Raw genomic sequence first — 14,729 nt, forward strand, 5'->3', positions numbered from 1 at the left:
CACCCTCATCTGCCTGCTGAGCCGCGCAGCGTAGGTTACCAGCTTCTGCTGTCCCATGTGAGCACTTGGCCCTCGGTTCTCTTCAGCGGCCTGGCCTTGTCCCCCGCACTGGAATCTCACGCACCTCCTGGTCCCAAAGGGAGACTGTGAGACTAATGAGCGTGGCATGAGTAATAATGAGGGACAGCACATGGCAAGCTCTGGCTTCCTCTAGGAGAGGTGTTCAAAGCATTATTAATATGTTTGTGAGGCACAACAGCATTGATTTTTCATCCAAGAACCATTCTGCATTTGCAGAGCGGCTAGTGTTGCAGAGCAGCTGCCTTGCACATGGGGATGTGCCTCAACCAACAGCCAAACAACACAGAATCCAAAGCTTGGGATCTTTCTGTTCTTACTTTAAGCTCCAGGCTCAGATCTTTGCTCCATTTTGTAAGTAGCTGAGAAATGTTCGTTTAAATCCACCTCTGGTACTAATGCATCCCTGGTTTTGATTTTGTTGTTATTTGCAGTGCTGGGGATTGAACCCAGGGAGCACTGAACTACACCTGCTTCCCTTTTTCAAACACCTTCTGGCTAAATTGTTCACCCTGTCCTCAAACTTGCTATCCCCTGCCTCAGCCTCTAAGTATCTGCAATTACAGGGGTGTGCACCATAATGTTGCATCACTTGTAGATTTCTATTTAGAGCTCTGTGTAAGAGTTCACCTACACTGAAGACGTTGCCACATGTTGGCTCTGCTGCAAACCTATCACATGGATGCACCTAAATTTCTTTTGCAACCCAGCTGACAATGCCTTAAAGCCAATTAGTCTCTTTTGATGAGCCAGGTGTAAAACTGCCAGGCAACATCTGCAAGTGATTCTGGTTGCTCCAATGAGATCTGCACATGCTCAACTCTATATGAAAATGTTTTTCATTTAACATAGTTGTTTTTAATCTTGTTCTGCCCCCGCTCTATTAGGCAGACATGACCACATGTGCTGCCAATTTGATCCCATTTCAGAGAAGGGTGGTGTCTATCCCTTTCTTTGTGATTCTCATATTTATTCTAATGCCTCTTGGGAGATTCTACCACCCATCCAAATTGCTGGAGGGGAGTGCTAGAAAATCCTTATGTTATCCAGGCATTTTCTTTTTATTTTTTTTGGTACTGGGAATTGAACTCAGGATCTTGTGCTTGTCACGCAGGCGCTGTGCCTCTGAGCTATATCCCCCACCCTATCCAGGCATTTTCTGATAATATTGTATGTCTAACTTAAATTACCCAGTTTGAAATTTTGTTTCAGTTGAAAATTTGTTTTTTTGGTTTATTTTAATGTGAAGATGGCAGTTTTTTCTATATAACTGAGTTCCTATAACTTTGAGAACTGAGGACCTGGGTTCTAGTCTCCTAGTGCAGCTAATCTGCTGTGTTGCTTTGAGCAGGACCCAGCCTTCCCTGGTCCTCTTCAGTTAGATGCTCACTAAGGGACAATCTGTAGTAGCACATTTTTCTGAGTCACACTCACCTAGCTTTACATCCTTGATCCACTCTCTTAGCACAGCAATCTTGTGTAAGTTTTATAAGCTGCCTTTTAATAACTGACCCATAATAACTGTACCTTAGAGAGGTATTTGTATCCAATGGTGATGAACTTGGGGTACACGTGCTGCAGCAGGCTGTTTCTATCCTTGCAGTCTCTGGTGGGCAAATGCCTGTTTAGTGCCTGTAATATGTAGCTTTTCCAAAAATGTCCCTTTTAACTGCCTTTTTGACTGCACTAGTTTTTTTTATTAGCACATATGTGTGGTACGTAATTATATTCCCTGTGAGGAGTTGGTACATGTACATAACACACCTTAATTCGTGTTTTCCTCCCCTATCCTTCCCCTCCTTCTATCTCTTGTTCCCCTTCCCCTTTGAGAAAGCAAAAATAGATTTGAGTCATTGGTAGGAAAACCTTGAGCCCATCATGTTAAGTGCAATAAATCAAAACACACAAGCTTAAATATTGCATGATTTCTCTTACATGAGAAACCCAAAGTATAAATAAAGTCAACTTGTTTTTTATTTCAAGTACTATACAAATATTACAACAACAGTAAGTGATTTTTTATAAAAGTAAATTCTCAACAATTCTAGTTTCCTTATTCCAACACACACACCACCACCACCCCTCTGGTCCTTCCTAGTATGTCTTAGAAATTGGTCTTATAAGAAGAACCTATGAGCAAATATGCAGACTTCTGGATCTAAAGTCAGACTACAATGACACTGTAATGAAATTTGAACAGCTTTACTAAAATATCTAACTGATTAGCAAAGACTTTTGGCTAAGGTGTAGGGGACAGCAACTCTTAGCATATCATTCTTAAATTAGAGTAGTCTTAGTCTTAAGTACAAGCCTCAAGTGTGTCTTGAGAAACATCCCAGAGGAGTTAACTTTGCCCTGGGATGTTTCCTTAAGGGAAGAAAATACCCAGGCCTAGATAACCATCTATGACCTTGTTTGGGTTGTTTCACCCCTCCCCTGGTCCTAGATAAACATTGTAACCGTAAAGGAAATGTATGGTTATCTAAAGTGGGACATACAAAACAGAGGGCAAAAGTATATATCATTGTGGTTAGGCTCATGACCAGGGCCTGACCGGGTCACACGGGACAAGGAAAACAGTGTGTGGCCATCTGTGTCAATGGCTACAACAGTCCAATCTTGGTTACCATAAGATAACCTAGGATACTTTGGTTACCATAAAAACCAAAGGTGTATTTAAAGTTAAAAACAAAGGCCATCGCTGACATTCCCAACCTGCTAGTCGGGGATGTGCGGTGACCAGTCTAAATTCAATAAACTCTGTTTTGCCCTAAAATTGAATCCTTCGGTCTTCCGTGGAAATCAGCCCATCTGCTGCTACAAAGGGAGAATAGTTGTTTAACAACTATGATAAAGCAAATGCAGATTGTATTCACAGCTATCAATTACCAAGTGTCACGTGTTATGCCATTCTTTATATTATATCTAACCCTAATAACCCGGGTTAGCTATTTTAATCCTCATTTTACATGAAGAGGGAGTTCAAGAGCTTAAGTATTGGGGGCTGGGGATTTAGCTCAGCGGCAAAGCGCCTGCCTGGCAAGTGCAAGGTCCTGAGTTCGGTTCCCGGTACCGGAGAAAAACCAAAAAAAAAAGCTTAAGTACTGAGCCAGCCATAGTACTACCAGCACTAGGGAGGCTGAGGCAAGGGGATCCACCTGAGTTTGAGGCCAGTCTGTGCTACATAGTAAGTTCAAAGCCAGCCTGAACTACATAGCAAGACCCTGTCTCAAAAAACCACCCCTCCCCCAAAAAAGCACTTAAGTACCGTTCACGGAATCACACGATCAGGAAGGGAAGCAGGGTCTGCTTCTAGGTCATTCGCCCCAAAGCCTATCATCTTCCCTCCATGCTGGGAAGCAGTCTGAGGTGAGTAGCAAATCAAATTTGCCCTTAAGATTTGTAGCCTACATGCCTGAAAACGTCATTCCCAGCTTAAATCAGATGCTGAGTAGTCGACCAACCTACTCAGGATAGTCATCCATCCCAACATGATTCCAGTCCAAGGACCTCCTTACCTCTCAGAGCATTTGTCACCTATCATGTTGCATTTAGGATGCTAGAGGAGGCACCTTTGTGACAAATAGACTTTAAGAAGACTGATCTGGAGCTGGAAAAGACCTTATAGATCTTCAAGGCTCCTTTGGGCATGGCCTGATAAATTTCCAGGTTTATTACATTGTTGTAAACATTTGATCAGAGCAAAGACAACACTAACTCAAAAGGAAAGTGTCAGATCTGGAATGAGAGAGAATGTTACCACCTCTGTAGTATCTCTATTGAGGAAAGGCAGAATGCTAAGAATTTAGGCTTTGGAAACAGACTACTGTGGATTTCAGTTTTGGGTAGTTTACTTACTTGCTATGTAGCTTTAGATGAGTTACTTAGACTCCGTAAGCCTCAGCTTCCTTATCTGTACAGTGGGGATCGAAGCGCACACTCCACAAGACTGCAGCGAGGATGAAATAAATTGACACATGGGAACCATCACACATAGTGCCTGACACCACAATTATGAGCACAGTTAACACCCTTTCACTAAACCAGTGTTTCACTGCCTGCCTGTTTCTTAGAATCAGGCAGCCTGTCCAACTTGCTGGGGTGGAGCCACAGTATTTGTCAAAGTACTCCCTGCTCAGCACAGATAAGCATCTGCAGACTAGACAGGCTCGGTGAGGCCTGACGCAGAGCCAGGCCAATGGCACAGGCTCTGCCAGAACCCAGATCCCCACTAAAAGAGACGAGCACTAAACACCAGTTCCGGTCAGAGCTGCAGAATCTCAGCCCTCACTGCACACCTCCTGAGTAGGAATCTGCAGTGATGGGACCCCGGCCTAGGATACTGTTACATGATTCCTGTATGATGAGCAGCTCACTAAAGACTGAGGGGCACTGCTCAAGTGAAAACAGAACATGCTGTAAGGCAAACAGTCCTTCAAGGGGAACCTTGACGATTTCCTGTGTGATCTTCGAATGGCTCCTTCACTTCTCTGAACTCCTGTTTCCTCATCTGTAAATTAGGACCAAAAAGGTTAAATAATGGACTTCCAAGGAAATTGTAGACAAAATAGAGAAAGGTCTATGTTTCAGGCTAGAAGAAAAACATTTTTATTTGCATGAACCTCTAACTGAAATTTAGCATTGTCTTTATGAATGTAAGCAGCATTTGTTAGCCTCTGACTTTGTTCCTAGTAGAACACACAGACATTTTATGTTGCAGCTACTACAAGCATTTCTAAGTATTGTTTATACTCATTTACTTCAAAATTATAGTTAGGTTTAGACTTAGTGCTACATCTGTATATTACTGCATTAATATTCACCGTTATAGTGAATCACAAAGGGTTTTTACTTGTATGAAAATTATATTTTAAACTAATTGGTTTCCTTTGTAATTATTGTTTTGAGTATGCATTTTAAACATTTGTTATGGTTTGTGTCTGGATGACCTCCCCAAAGCTTCATGCAGTCATGGGGCAGGCTTTTAGAGTTTATGATTGATCCATGATCCAGTGTTGGGATTATGGATGTGAGAGCTACACCCGCGGATAGTTTGCGCATGTAAGGGAGAGAAAGAGGCTGTTTGCCATCGTTCCTCCCTTTTGTGCTTGTTGTTTTTGCTGTGTTCTGCTGCCATGAAGGCTAGCCCTCTGCCATCTGCCACTCTGCCTTGGAACCAGCGCAGTATGGATTGAAACCTCCACAAACTTTAAGTTAAATAAACCTTTCCTTCCTTAATTTTGGGTGCCAGGTATTTTGTCCCAGCAACAAGAGAAAAGTAACCGAGACAACATTCTAAAAAGATATTGAAGCCAAGGATACAGCTCAGCGGCACAGCGCCTGTCTGACAAGTATGAAGTCGTAAGTTCAATTCCCAGTACCAAAAATAAACAAATAAATAAATATAGATATTAATAGTCTTGTGACATACACACAGAAAATACCCTTCTCAGCCTTTTAAGTTGTGTGATGATTCAATGATGGAGTTAAATGTGAGTAAAACTTGGCAGAGACTCAAATAGAAACGCCCTGACTGTCCTCAATATTGTCATATCTCTCTTTGTGCAACCTCGACCAAATGATCTATGCTTTCCTGGGGTGGCGATGGGAGGCATGTGTCAGAACATGTGCTCTATCCAGTCACCTTTCCTACACGCGTTTTCTGGCTTTACTTCCAGAGAGGGCAATGAAGTTGTTTGTCTTTTTATTTATTTTGCTGTGCTGGGGATCAAACCCAGGGCCTTGCCTATGCTGGGCAACCACTCCACTGCATGCCTCTACTCCCAGCCTGAGAGAGATGCCTCGAATCACACTGTTAGCAAATGTGAGAACGGGCGTCTGAGCACCATGAAGCCATGTATATTTCTGGGTGGAGTAAGAAATCCAGATGGCACAGAGAGCTCTGCATCTTCTTAGTTTGAGAAGCTGACAGAGAAGATACCAACTGAATTGCTAAGCACTTACAGTCTCTAGGTTGCTGTGTATTCAGTGAGCATTATTAAGACCTTATGTGTGTGTGGCCCTGTGCCAGCTGGTAGGATACTCAGGTGGATTAGCTATGATCTCTACCTCTGCGAAGACCCTGTGTGCCCCGGTATCAAGAGGGAAACCTTATTTCAGAACCAGAAATGAAGACAGAAATGCAGATCACTTGAGCCCTTGAGCACAGTATAAAGTCTGTGATGGCTAATTTTATGTGTCAGTTTAGCTGGGCCTCAGTGTATAGCTATTCAGTCAAACCTCATTCTGACGGTCCCATGAAGGTGATTCTTAGATGAGGTTAATATTTAAATCAGAGTTTGGTGGTAGGAAATAAACCCAGTGCCTTAATCATGTTAACCACACACTCCACCACTAAGCTATCCCCTCAGCCCCAAATCAGAAGGCATGTATGGACATTACCCTTCTTAATGTGCATGGGACTCAGCTAGTCTGTTGAAAACCTTAATACAAGGACTGATCTCCAAGGAACAGCGAGTTCTGCCTTCAGATTTCAAATGCAACATTTGCGTTTCCCTGGATCTTCAAGCCGCTGGCCCACCCTGCAGATCTGGGACTTTCCAGCCTTGTGAGCAGCTTATTAAAATAAATCCCTCCATGCAGACTCTTTCTATCAATTCTGTTTCCTTATAGAACATTGACGAGTATGAAGTCCAATTGGCTATATTCATTTTGTGCCTGTGTGTTCGAATTTCTGTTTCTCAGTTTACACATCTCCTTTGTTGGGGCTCCAGAGACCTGAGGGATTTTTTATTTCAGTACAGAACCAGCAAAATGGTGCCATATCTGAGCTAATACAACCTTGCTGTTCACTGGGCATAAACCATTTGGGAAGTACTGGGAAGCAGGGAGTTAGGAGGGAAAAGAGAGAGCATGTATTGCGTGCCAGGCATAATGGATATTAATATTCATTCTAATTTCTTAATACTTGGGATACAACAAGGTCAGTGGAAAAATGCCCATTGCACAGACAAGGACATTGAAGTCTGGAGAGGATAAGTGACATTCCTGAGCTTGTCCAGCTAAGAAGAATCAGAGCTGTTACCCGAATCTGAATATCTGTCACACCCCAAACCAGGCTCTTTAAACAATGAGCACCTTCCATAGAAGGTGCCAGGCCCAAGAAAAATGCCCAGGAGAGCCTCCCACCTCCGAAGGTCCCCACAGCCACACCAGCCCCTCACACAAGAGGTTTCTCTGCACTTTGCTTGAGGCCCATCAGGAAGATAAACAAGCTGTCAAATAAAGGAACCCTTCCATGTCTGCAGAATCTTTTGAATGTTTTTCCCTGGTTCTTGTCCTTGTCTGGGTTTCACCTGGGGCTCTCCAGGGCTCCAGCATATGGACCACCGTGGGCCCCTTGACCCTGTCCATATTTCACTCCACTCTGACCTACCATTTTGTTCAGCTGACGAGAATAGCACTCGAGGCGGAAGGGAGGGCGCCATGCTGCCCTGGGAGCTGGAGTCTACGGCTTGTTCTTTTATCAGTGCCCTTTCCTTCATTCCATCAAACAAGGAAAGGAAATTAGTCTGTGCGGTGGATTGACAACTGGTGGGCAACTTGTAACCCCCAGCTGAACTTAATAAGAAGTAGAACTGGAAAAGAAGTTAGAACTGGAAAAAAGGAGCTCAGGACCTTGTTGTCACTGAAAATGGCTTTGGTTCACTTTGGGGGAGCTCTGGGCCTCATTTTGAGCATCACTTCCTGGCTCCAGAGGGGATGATGGTGCACTGCCAGTCTCCTGGATAAGCTTGTGACATTGGTTTTCCTGATGGGAACTCGGCTGTCCTGACCATCGGAGGAGGTCGGGACCTCACTGTTGCTGAGGATGGCTGTAGTATTTTGCGGGGGAGCTCTGGTTCTTATTTTGAGCATCACTTCCTGGCTCCAGTGCAGATCCCTCAGCCTGCTAGCACAGATCCTTCATCCTGCTGGCACAGACTTTCTAGATTCCACCATTGACCTTTGGGCCTTCCCAGAGCAGATCCTTGAAACAGGCCTGCATGAGATATTGTCATGGGCTCTTGGCCTCCAGTTGGACTCATGAGAAGCATTGTTATGGGCTCTAGGTCTTCAGCTGGACTCATGCAGGACATTACCATGGGATCCAGACCCTCAGCTGGATTCTTTGGTCTTTTGTGTGTGGGCAGATTTCCTGCACTCTCTTGTATATGATTCCTTGGGTGACTGTTATAAATCTTATAAAACACGTGTCCTGTATTACATTGTTTCCCTAGCAAAACCCCAAACCTTGACAGTCTGGTAGCAGTTGCTGTCCTGAAAGCTACTTTGGCTGCTCAATCTACCAAAGAGGGTGGATTTACTAAGTGTTTCTTTCCAAAGTAAGTGAAAAGACCCTTTCAGTGTTGTCCACAATTAACAGAAAGGGCTGAGCTGCCGAGCCAGGCCACTGGCTTGCAACTGGAAGCCAAGTTGTGTCTATGGGATGGGAGCCTCTTAATTTAGCTACAGAGTCCTCTCCCAACCTGCCCCAGCCCCTCCTGGAAATTGGAAAAACATAGAAGGAAAAAAATATGAGTCAGAGAAAACCATCCAGGAGCAATGTAATAAAACCTTCCCTCCAGTGCTGGGCCTGGTGGTGCATACCGGCAGTCCCAGGACTCAGGAGGCGGAGACAGGAGGATTGCTGGGGTTCAAGGCCAACCTGGACTACATAGTTCAAGCCAAGCCCAAATTACGTAGTGAGAAACTATCTCAAGAAAGAAGAGAGAAAGAAAAACTGACTCCAGATTGCCTCAGTGAATATTTAAAACAAAAAAGCTGAAAACCAAAATAAATGTTGGTTTTGTCCACGCTGCCTGGAAGGTTTTGTCTTCCTTGCCGTGTTCCATGTCGTGAGTCCCCCTCCGTATCCTTGCGAGGGCGCCACTCAGAGCCTTCCCTCACCGCCGCCCACCGGACCCTTCCTCCGCAGCCTCAGCCCCTTCGAGTGTGTGCTAATGGGATGATGTTGTTACGCATTTCTATTTTGATCTGCTCCAAAAAGGAGTTAGAGTGGATTACAAACATATAATCGCAAGGAAAGCTAATGCCCTTACTATAAAGTTGGGGACAAATCAAGGCAAAGGGAAAGGAAGGTTAGGAAAGCTGAGGCAGCGGCTTGGTCGCAGAGCCCGTCTTGCATGTGTGCGAGGCCCCAGGTCCAGCTGCCAGCCCTTCAGGGAATGGTGGGGCGGGGATGTGAGAAAAACAGCGACATTTGTGTGTAAAATACATACTCTGGGGTCTTCTCAGGCATTAGGTGAGTACGGCCTTCGCCCTAAGCTTCCCAGCAGCCAGGCAGAAGACAGCCTGCCTCTCAGATCTTTGGAGCTGTTCATGTGTGGTCAGAGGAGACACAGCTGCTCCACTTACTAAGACTGAACATATACATCTCTGTCGTTTCCTGTACAAAGGACCCTAGAGGATCGTGAACAAAGCAATGCCTTCCACAGCGCACACAGTGTCAGCGCGATGTTTCAATGCGGCTGTGTCATTACATCCTTTCGGTCCACAATGTGTGGCACCACACCACAGCGCCCTCTGGGAGAGGAGCTCTGCACGGCGGCCTCTACAGTAAGACCTGGCTGAGCAGCTTACTGGTAGCCTGGCTGGATCCATGATTAGGCTTTGCTGAATCTAGAGGAACCACAGATCTTGCTTTCCTCAGTGGAGCTTTGGACAGAGGTGGTGTGTGGTAGTTGAGAATGAATATTCATTCTTGTAATCACCAAGCATCTGAGCCCTCTCCTGGCTTTGTGGAACCCCTTGAGCTAAGGCAGATCCTGCCTCCCATTGTGGAAGCTGTAAGGCAGCTACTTGCTTTGCCAGCTTCCCTTGCATCTAGCAGGTAGGAAGGTTACACAGGCACCGCCAGCCTGAAACACTTGCTCAAAATTAGAATAATGACACGGGTGCTGGCATCAGGCCTCTTTCAGGACTGGCAACCCCACTGCCTGGTGGCATCTCGTAACGAGTGCTAGCAGTACCAGTAATGTAGGCTGTGCCTCCCTATTCAACCTGAACCACTGTTCTGGCAGCAGAAGCCCTGGGCCTGACTCTTCTGACCTCCTGGTGATTCTGTGTACCTCTAAATATCCTTCTAATGAGTTTATTTTCTGGTTAAATCAGCTCCAGGAGCAAGAAAGAGCCTGCCTGATGCATTCTGCTGTTTCTTACCCTCACCCTCCTATACACAGGGCATAGCAAAGTCACACTGCTGTGAAAACCAAGGATGCATGAAGATTCAAGGACACAAGCCAGGTCTCCCCACAGAGTCCCAAAGAGGCCTGGACAGAAATTCACAAACCCTGCAGCACAGGCACAGATAAGGAGAGAAGCCTCCGTGCTGGCCCACCTGAAATCCAGAAGCCTAGAGTCATGCTGTCCAGGATGGTAGCCACTGTCACAGATGGGTGTTTAAATATGAACTGAAATTAGTGAACACTAAGTTCAAAAATTCATTTCTTCAGGCACATGAGCCATGTACCAATAGCAACATGTGCGCAGTAGCAACCATTTTGTCCTACAGATATGGAACACTCCGAACGTCGCCAGCTCCGCTGGACAACCCTGCCCTAGAGCTTTGTAACACCACGCGAGGGGCAGGACTGCTGACTTGTGGAGTCCTCTGTGGTGGCTGAAGGGGCTGGGAGTGCAATGAGGCAGAGGCTCTGCCCTCCTCCACCCTGGCGGCCGCAGCCCCCAGGATCATAAACACTGGATTTGTCAGAGGGGAAGGGCAGAGATATGGGGAGCCCCACTCACCCATGCTGGGTCTTCAGCTTGTGTCCCTTGTATTGCTTGTGGATGGCTCCTTTAGGGGGAACCAAAAGTAAAGGCAAACTTGAGTGGAGTCTTTCCTGGCATGCTCCTTGTCCAGGCCTAAGCCACTTAAGCCTGGCTGTCTCAGCATGTGGGAGTCTTAGTCCTTCCTTCCTTCTTTCCTTCCTTCCTTCTTTCCTTCTTTCTTTCTCTCTCTCTTTTTCTCTCTTTCTCAGTGCATTCTCTTTTGCAGTGACAAAGTACCTACACCTGGGTGATTTATAATGTAGAGACGTGCCCAGCATGGTGATGCACACCAGTTGTCATAGCTCCAGAAGATGTGGGAGATTAGGGCATGGCAAAACGGGTGGGGCTGTAGACGTGATCCCAGAACACACGCACAGAACAGTTTTCAAAGCCCTGGGTGTGGACTGCTCCCAAGAACTGGGGCAGGTTTTCAATTGGACGGCCTAGATCTGACATCAGCCAGAGGCGTGGGATCCCAGCACTGCCTCTTAGGCAGTATGTAGAAGTTCTTATAGGTTGCCTTGAGATTTGGACAGTATAAAAGGACATGAATGCCAAGAAGAGCTGTCATCGTGGCTTTCCTTATGATAGTCCACCCTGCTTCCTCAAGGCCGTGCTTTAATCTGACTCTTCCCTTTTGCCCAGCCCAAGCTCACTCTGCAGAGGCCTGTGTCTCCCTCACTCTTCACTTCTACCTTTTTAAATAAACTTCGCCACTGCTTTTTGCATGTTTCATTCACGTTTTTGTTTGAGACAAGAAGAACCTGGAATCTAACTCCAGAAGGAGAGACAACCAACCCAGAACCCAGTAATGTTTATCTCGTGATCCACTTTTAGAAGGAGCTACCCCATAACAAGGAGGCTGAGGCAGGAGGATCACTGCAAGCTCAAGGCAGCCTGGGCTACCCTGTCTCAAAAAACAAACAAAAATGAGTACCTGCCTCATTGGGATGTATGAAGATTAGATGAGACAACGTGTGAGACACATTTAGCCCAGCCTTTGGCATGTGATAAATATTAAGTACTTGGGAAGTTGTTATTATTGCAGTAAGGAGTCCCCGTGAGACAAAAGACTAGGACTCTTGGCATCTCCGTCACACTGTGGCATGGTGTGGGATGGGAAGTCTCTGGGCTGGGAATTCAGTTCTGACAGCAGTGTTTCCCCTAAGAGCAGCGCGGCCAAGGCCCATTGTGTGCTCCCAGCAAGGGGATCAAGGGATGCTGCCAACCTTCGCATACACTTTTATGCTTCTTGGTCTAAGCCATGGGGGTTTAGAAGGATTTCTTTTCTAATTCCAGGCCTGTCACATTTGCAAATGAGTTTGCCCTTTGAGGCAAAGCCATACAAAACAGGGGGACTCCAGTTTTCCTTCCCTGCCTGCTCTTCTCCCTCTGGGCAGCTGCAAATGAGGGTGCCTCATCTCCCTGGGGGTGGAAGTGCCTCTGTCTCTGCCTCTCTCTGCCCCTTCTCTCCTTCTCTCCGTCTCCCTCCCTCCATCCCTCCCTCTCTCTCTCTCTCATGCACACACACACACACACACACAGACACGCACACTCAGGGGAACTGACCTTTTTGTCCATTCCTCCTTTTCCTCTTCTCCCCCACTCTTCATCCTCTATCTTGCTGTTTGCTTTTTCTCCGTGTCCTTCCTTTTTCTGTAAATTCCACCACCACCTTCAGGTTATGTTTTCTCTCATAACCTGATATAAGAAATTTCCGGTGTTATGATTCTGTCTCTGTCTCTTCTCTCTCTCTCTGATGTCTCTTGCTAATGAGCTGTTTCTGTCTTCATCAGATCTCTTTCTGTCTCTCTACACATACATACCCACCTCATGTCTCTGCTCGGTCTTTCTGTACATGCTTCTATCCCTCTCTTTTTTTGCAGGACACTCTGTGACTCTTTGTGTTCCTTAAATCTTCTAATCCCCTCAGGGGCGGTAACCTAGGGAGCAGGACATAGTAACAGTGCGGCCTCACAACCTCCACCGCTCAGCAGTGTTGGAGGAGCTCTGGAAAAACCTGTGTGAGAAGTGGAGCCTCCTTTCCTAAACCTGAGATTAAAATGCGTCTGTTCTGTTTGTTTTGTTTCTGCTTTTAGATTCCAAGCCCAGCCCTCCTAGGCTCACACACGCCAAGCAAGTGCTCTACCACCGAGCTACACCCTAGCTCCTGAATTTCCCTTTTTAAAGCCTTTTTCCTAAAGAGAAAAAGTCTTACCTTTAAAAATTCTGGTTGAGGAAGTCACGTTACACTTCTTGCAAATCAAAATTCTTGCAAATCAAACTTTTAAATACCAAATGTATGGAAGAAAAAAAATCTTTAAAAGAAGTTTTTTTTGAGACAAGGTCTTGTGATGTAATTCAGGCTGGCCTTGAACTCCTAGTGATCCTCCTGCCTCAGCCTCCCAAGAGCTAGAAGGAAAATCTTTGCAGCTGTTATTTGGGTTAGTCTACCTACAGACGTGCAGAATAAGAAAAAGATGTTTATAATGAAAGCGCTGCACTGCATCTTCAGTCTTCCACAATGACTTTGATATTTCATCTCACTCTGTTTCTCAGGATAACTTCTTGTCGTAAGACAGATTGTACTATTATTATCTGTATTTTTTTAAGTGGGAACTGAGGCTCAACAAGATGTGAGATTTGCTCCCCCTCACAGTTAGATTCGTTGCCCCAGGGCCCAGAGTACTCATCTGCTGGAAACCACCAGCCCCTTCCTGGCCCTGTCAGCTCTAGGACTGTAGATGTCTGGAAACCCAGACATCTCAGACCAAACTACCCGAGAGAAGCGGTGTGGCTTTGACGCACACTGAATCGTTTATAAATCACCATGGACATGCCACACATGCTTCTGCATCTCTAGGCTGAAGAGCAGCTCAGAGATCTAATCACATTCTCCAGCTCAGTCCCCAGTAGTGAATCTTCTAGCCGCACAGCAAGCACTAAAGCAGAAACCCTGATGACAGAAGAAGCTCTCGGAGGGTTCGGTGGAATAAATTACTCAAACACTTGGGTTTCTACAAAAGCAGTGAGGCTTAATTCCTGCTATGATACTGGGATAAACAAAATGTAATCTACAGCATTGTCCTAGCTCATCCAAGTCTTATCTTCTTTTTCCATGTAAGTAATTGAAAAAAAATTGCAGGGACCTTAGGAGCATTATCTTATTTGGATCCAATTTTAACCACAACACTGAATATTTCATACCGAAGGCAAATGCGGAGTGGCTGTGAATGCGGGCAAACTTCAAGGTGATGTCACTCCTCTGTACAATCGCAAATGCAAATGTTTAAAGCTACTCAACAATTTTCCCCTTGCAGCTGCCCATTTTATCTCTTTCAAAACTAGTAATGATACAAGCAGTTGATTATGGTTTACAATAGCAATAAACCTCTCAGAATTGGTTGTTTCCAAAATAAATAGCCATTCTGTTAAATGTTAAATAACAAGTCATAAACTGCTGAAAACAACCAATTTCTTGTGGATTACTGCCTGAATAAATTTCAGCCAGAATGGCAGATCATTAAGCAGTGAGCACTACAGATCAAAACCATTGAATTTTTAAAAAATCAATCAATCACCTAATCCATGAAAGGAACTCCCATTTTACAAACTAAATCAGACCTAATATTTTAATGTATTCCTTAGAGCTTTTCTCTTGATGGTCATGGTTAGCTCTATCCTTCCCAAAATTCTTCAACACTTTTTCAGATATTAAAGACCACCTAGCCTGAGTTGTTAAACTGCTCCCTTCTGAGAGCAGTCAGAGAAAGCTCAGCTCTTGGGCATTTACAGTCTGCACTATGGTATTCCGATTGATAAAACACAGACCTGTCCACCAAGTTAAACATTTAAGT

At 45.2% G+C, this 14,729-nt stretch overlaps 1 long non-coding RNA gene across 1 annotated transcript; it reads right to left on the reverse strand.

Annotated features, from left to right (window-relative positions):
- Nucleotides 1–2,012: 2,012 nt before the first annotated feature.
- LOC106147091 lies at nucleotides 2,013–12,862 on the reverse strand. Its single transcript, XR_001231831.1, has 3 exons — nucleotides 12,703–12,862; nucleotides 12,442–12,573; nucleotides 2,013–4,588 (listed from the first exon to the last, which is right to left on the reverse strand). It is a non-coding gene; the product is annotated as an uncharacterized LOC106147091 (long non-coding RNA).
- Between the last annotated feature and the right edge of the window lie 1,867 nt (nucleotides 12,863–14,729).

This window comes from Chinchilla lanigera, unplaced genomic scaffold (genome assembly GCF_000276665.1).
Source record: "Chinchilla lanigera isolate Chin_1 unplaced genomic scaffold, ChiLan1.0 scaffold00117, whole genome shotgun sequence".
In the NCBI taxonomy this organism is placed as follows: Eukaryota; Metazoa; Chordata; class Mammalia; order Rodentia; family Chinchillidae; genus Chinchilla; species Chinchilla lanigera.